A 6,196-nucleotide genomic window follows, 5' to 3' on the forward strand; every position below is an offset into this window, starting at 1 on the left:
CTAGGATAGAAGATAAACAAATTACTTTTTTTCGTTACTCATTAAACATTCTTTTGAAGAAAATATTATTTCGCGCCGTTTTCGCAATTTTTTCTTTAGTCAAATAAAATGTAAAAAACCTATTTTTCGAGACCAGAGAAAGTCTCTATTTGTGACTAGAGACTACTTACTGAATATGCGAGGGTTGCCTTTTATATTTTACACTTTTGCAACAATACCGTGTGATGAGCTGTAATTGGATACTTTTATTGAAAGTTTTGGTATTTTTTAGGATGAACTTACTTATAACATTTTCACTTCCGAGCTTTATTTGTTCCTTTTTTCAGTGAGTTGAAAAGTTCATATCGCCCAAAAAATGGAAGTAACTCGTAAAAATTTTCGTGCAAGGATTTATTAATATTTCCGATGTGGATGATGGAAGAAAAGAAGGGCATTAATCAACTTACCTCGACCTTTGGCGTTGAAGCACAACCCTTAGCCATCGTAAAACGCTGGTACAATGTGTACCAGTTCCAACGTGACCGTCGATTCTTGCAGGATAAATTTCGTGGAGGCCGCTCGAAAGCGTTTGTTGTGCCAGAAGCAATCGATCCTGTGTGTCAATAGATAAAACAAGATCGTCCTGTAATATATTCCGAGTTAAAGGCATACTTGAGCATTAGTATGACCAACTTACATTTACCATTATATTAACATTTGGTCGTCAAGTAGATTTATGCTCGTTGGATATCGCATTATTTGACAATTACCCAAAAAGGGCTCGTGTCGCTTGGTGTAAAGAAATGTTGAAGAAATTCAGTCGCGATGGTTCCAAGCACCTCTACGTATGACATCGAAACAAGGTGACATGTGACGAATCTTGGATCTATGCATATCAGGCGGAAACAAAACAGCCCTCGACAGCTTGGGTGTTCCAAGGCAAGCGTAATCCAACAAAAGTAGTTCACGGAAGAACCATCTCAAAGCAAATTGTCGCCTGTTCTCTCAGAAAACTGGCCATGCCGTAACTGTGACACTAAAGAAACTGTAAACAGTCAAGTTTGTGTGGTGCACAACCATTTGTTTGTCACAAATTTTCGGATATCTAAGGAAAACCAACCGCGGAAGGCAAATAATTCTTCACCAAGATAATTCGAGCTGTTGTGGTTGTTGGTGTTGTAGCAAATAAAACATACTCCACACATATATGAGAAATGCTGCTGGAGGGACAGTCCGTGGCTGGATATAACTCCAGGTCGTTCCGTTAACGATGTCGCCTTTTTTCAGCGTTTGAAGCCGCTGTTAAAGGCTTTAAACAGTTTGTTTTGAGGTATCCACTTCTGAGTGGCAGAAATGCAGAAGTGTTTTCGTTTCCAAGGAGACCATTTCAAAGAACAATAAAACAATAAAAAATATACTACAATTTAATGGACTGAAAAACCCAAGTTTTTTTGAAATTTTGATTAAAAATTTTCCGATTTTTATGAAAATTTGACGAAATTTTCTAAAAAAAAATTATAAAAAAATAATTTCATAATTTAAAAAAGAAACATTTTTTATACTTCATTTATATACATATAATTTTTATAATTTAAAAAAGACTTAAAAAAATATATTTACAATATAAAAAATAAATATTTTTTGATAAAATTTTTATAAAAATATTTTAATAAAAATAAAAAAAAAAATATTTTTATAAAAAATTATTTGAATCAAAATATATAGAATTCATTACATTTTTATAAAAAACTAATTTTATAAAAAATATTTTAATAAAAAAATATTTATGTAAAAAAATTATTTGAATCCAAAACTATAAAATTAACTTTATTTAAAAACAAAAAATTTTAATAAAAAAATATTTAAAAAAAAATGTTAATAAGAAAATAATATTTTTATAAAAATTATTTCAATAAAAAAATATAGAATTATCCAGATTTAAAAAAAAAACAAATTATAAAAAAATATTTTAATAAAAAAAGATTTATATGTATACAAAATTATTTGAATCAGAAAATACAGATTTAACTGTTTATATATAATAGTATTTTTATAAAAAATAAAATTATAAAAAAAATTTTATAATTTAAAAAGGAAACATTTTTTTATATTTCATATTTTTATAAAACTTTGAATAAAAACATGTTTATTAAAAATTTATTTGAATCACAAAATATAGAATTCATTTTATTTTTATAAAAAAAAATGTTAAAAAAAAATACTTTAATAAAAAAATATTTATATAAGAAATTATTTGAATGAAAAAATATAGAATTAACTATTTTTTATAAAAAAAAAAACAATTTTTATAAAAAATTTTTTGAATAAAAAAATATTATTAACTATTATATATGTTTATAAGAAAAACAAATTTAATAAAATATATTAAAAAAAAACTAAAAAAAAAATAACTTTTTTATAAAAAATTTTTTCCCCCTTGTTCGCTTCTCTTGGTAGCATAGGGCCTTGACAAAACTCTTACATCGTGCACGGCTCTGTGCTGTTGTTTTTGCACCGTCCCATGAGATGTCGGCATCTGCTAGTTCGCGCAGCATCGACCTTCTCCAAGTGTTTTTGATCGACCGCGACCTCTGCTCCCTTGCGGGTTCCAGCCCAGTGCCATCCTTATGATGGGTTCCTCGTTTGTTAATTTCCACAGTGCGTCGTTAAATATGATTATTTTTTCGAAAAATGTTTTCAATCAAAAAATTAAAAAATAAATTTTATAAAAACCGATTTGTATACAAAAATATTTTAATCATAAAAATATTTCAATAAAAAAATTATTTGAATCAAAAAATATAGAAATAACTATTTTTTATAAGAAAAAACAATTTTTATAAAAAATTATTTGAATAAAAAAAAATAGATTTAACTATTATATATTTTTATAAGAAAAAATTGTAATACAAAATATTAAAGAAAGACTTAAAAAAAAAATTATTTTTTTATAAAAATTATTTATATTAAAAAAATATAGAATTATCCATATTTTTATAAAAACAAATTTAAAAAATATTTTAATAAAAAAAAATTTTTTAGAAAATTATTGAATAAAAAAATATAGAATTAACTATTTATGTTTTTATAAACAACAAATTATAAAAAAAATTATATAAATTAAAAAAGAAACATTTTTTATATTTTATATTTTTATAAAAATATTTTAATAAAAAACAAACAAACATTTTTATAAAAAAATTATTTGAATCACAAAATATAGCATTAACTATTTTGTATAAAAAAAACCATTTTTATTAAAAATTATTTGAATCAAAAAATATAGAAGTAATTATATTTTTATAAAACAAATTTTAATAAAAAAATATTTTTATAAAAAAGTGTCAATAAAACAGTTATTTTTATAAAAAAATTATTTTAATCAAATAATAAATAAGTAAATAGTGAAAGCCTGTCAATAGGCGGTGCCTTTATAATCATTTCTGGGGATGTCTAACACTCTTGGAGCAAATATGCGATATGCACTTGTACATAAACGCACTCCTGAATTCTTCGGAAACACTTTCGTCCATAAAACTGCCATCTTCTTGAAACAAAAATCTCACTTCACATGATTCTGTTGCATCTGTTGTTATTATTCGGTTACACAGTGTACTGACTAATTTTGGTTAATAATGCCAAACTCTCAAATGCTCCATGTGTTGCAATGCAATTCGCAAATGAAATCGTTTTTATGACGCTAATTTTTGCGGTTACTTACGCTAAACAAAAATAAGCGGCAACAAAAAACGATGCAATAATGGCAATTACATTTTCTTTTTCTTCTATGTATTTCTTTGTATGCACTACACACTTTTGGTTAACTTTGTGGAAAATTTCATAATGGATATTGGATATCTTTTTGTGCACGACTGCAGCTGGTAGCGCCCAAATGCACTGTTTCTAATTGAAATTTCAATCGTATAAGGATATAGAAAGGCACATATACACATACACGCATACATGTGCATGAGTATGTATGCGTGTGTACATAATGCTAAAAACACAGAATGGCGCCATAAAGCCAATCAGTAATCAGCGAAATAGATTATTAATTTTTGGTGGTATGCAAATAGCATCAACGCAGATATGACAGAAATGGCGAGATTGGATGGAGACTGCAATAAGAACAATTAAAATGTTTAACTGTTAGTATTGTGCTGCACATACAGAGTTAATATTTTTATCCCTTTAGACTAATTGCATTGCATTTTATTGTGCAGTGCAATATCTGTGGCCTAATCTGAATAGGTAAAGGACAGACACAATTTCAAGCGCGCACATTTTTACATTAAATTTTTACTCAGCGGAAAATCTTTTCTTGTGGTATTTGACTGCAGCCATCTCCGAATTTTAGTAACCTTCGAAAATTTTTAAACGTTCACTAGACCAGAAAATTCATTTTCATAGCCTCATATCTAAGAAACTCAAATGCAGATAAACTCGTCACAATAACAACAATGGCATGAATACATTTTTATCAAGTGTTTTTTAGCTACATAAGAACTTTCAAAATAACTATAGTTTTACAGCTAAGAATAGCAAACTGTGTTGATATTTCTGTTCAGTAATAAACAACGCTTACAAATTCTGCAAATTTACTTTGAAAAGATGAAATCTATTTTTTTGGTTTAAGGCTTGCTTATATTCGGTGCCGAATTTACTACATTCATGGAATTTTATTTTCGAATTTCCACATTTCATATAACTACACCATTTCTAGGCTCTTTACTTAGCACTATTAGTGACGGTTCAAAATGATTTAATGTTCAGCATGAGCCCTGTCTTTGTTGTCTTTTTGTTCCTCAGCATCGTGTGGCCAGAATGTTGGGCGGTTAATGGGATCCAAAGCTTGGTCAGGGAAGGAATCACGGTAGTCTTCCATAGTCATTTGATCGTATTTGGCAGCAACTCTTTCAGATGGTTGATACTTTGCTGATAGTCGACTAAGCGGGCCTCGGAGCTGCTCTTGAAGTTTTCAATTTCACTCTTGGTTTCTTTGATTTTGGCATCCACTTGTGTGCTTACAGTATCAGCAGGATATGGTACTTTCAGAGCTTCGTATTGCTTTTGGAACGTATCAACCATACCGGCAACCGGAACCAATCCTTTGTAGTGGGCCCAGTTAATTTGTGGTGGATTTTCGGGCTTGGCGCAAGTAAGCATCAGACTTGGTTTTGAATGCAGTAAAGTTAGCTTTTTGGTTAGCGGGCACTCGCTCAGCCAGGGAAACCCAATTGATGGAACTCTGCGCAATACGACAAGAAGCCATTTCAGCCAGGAATTTTCAGAACAATATCATTTTGAAAGCTCAATCGGATAACAACAACAAGTTCACGAAATTCATGGGGTGAAGTGTTGAAGAAGACGCCGAAATGTCGATTTGTCGATGTTCTCTACTTGTTGGCCTTTGTCCTCCGACTACGTGGAAAGGTTTACGTAAGGATCTGGGTTTACGTGCCTATAAATTGCTGCTCGCACAAGAATTGAAGGCAAATAACCATCGTTGCTGATTTAGATTTATTGTAAAAAGTAGTAAAAATTGGACTGATGAAATGGACCAAGGAACTCGTAGCCGCGGCAGACATACAACGGATATGATATTCAAAAAATAAATGCCATGATCAGATTATAATTATAAAAAAAGTTTCATTCCAACTAAATTTTTTTATTTTTTCAAGCTCTTAAAAAAACACCCGACATATACTCTTGATCCCACTTTATCTTTTACAATATTCACAAATTATCATGCTAAATTTTTTGTTGTTAATTTTTTTTTATAAAATTTTTGTCCATTGTACCTATACCAGAAACCTTATAAATCGAAGTCTCAAATTATGTACAAAATTCACAAAAATTTAATAAAAGCTTAGCAAATTTCAAAAAATTGTCTTCAAAATTTTCAACTTTTAACTTGAAAATTTCTTTTAGAAAATTTCTCGGTACGTAGTTTTATAGCCCATACAATTTCAGTGTAATAACGGGCAAATTCGAAATCGCTCAAAAATCGCGCTGATTTTTGGCACTTTTTTTGTATACGATGTTGAATATATTCCTCCATATCAAAGATTGCTGAACATTTACGAGCGGTATGTGTGCATAACTGTATTTTTTTCCTTTATTAGGAGTTTGCTGGAGCTTCTCCTTCAATTTATGATACGCTGTTTCATGCCGCCTCCGAATGGAGGAGAATGGCACTAACCGCTCACAAAACCAC

General features: G+C 29.5%; 1 pseudogene; it reads right to left on the bottom strand.

Moving 5' to 3' along the window:
- Nucleotides 1-4,655: 4,655 nt before the first annotated feature.
- On the bottom strand, nt 4,656-5,251 carry LOC129248159 (ATP synthase subunit d, mitochondrial-like; annotated as a pseudogene).
- Between the last annotated feature and the right edge of the window lie 945 nt (nt 5,252-6,196).

This window comes from Anastrepha obliqua, chromosome 5 (genome assembly GCF_027943255.1).
Source record: "Anastrepha obliqua isolate idAnaObli1 chromosome 5, idAnaObli1_1.0, whole genome shotgun sequence".
In the NCBI taxonomy this organism is placed as follows: Eukaryota; Metazoa; Arthropoda; class Insecta; order Diptera; family Tephritidae; genus Anastrepha; species Anastrepha obliqua.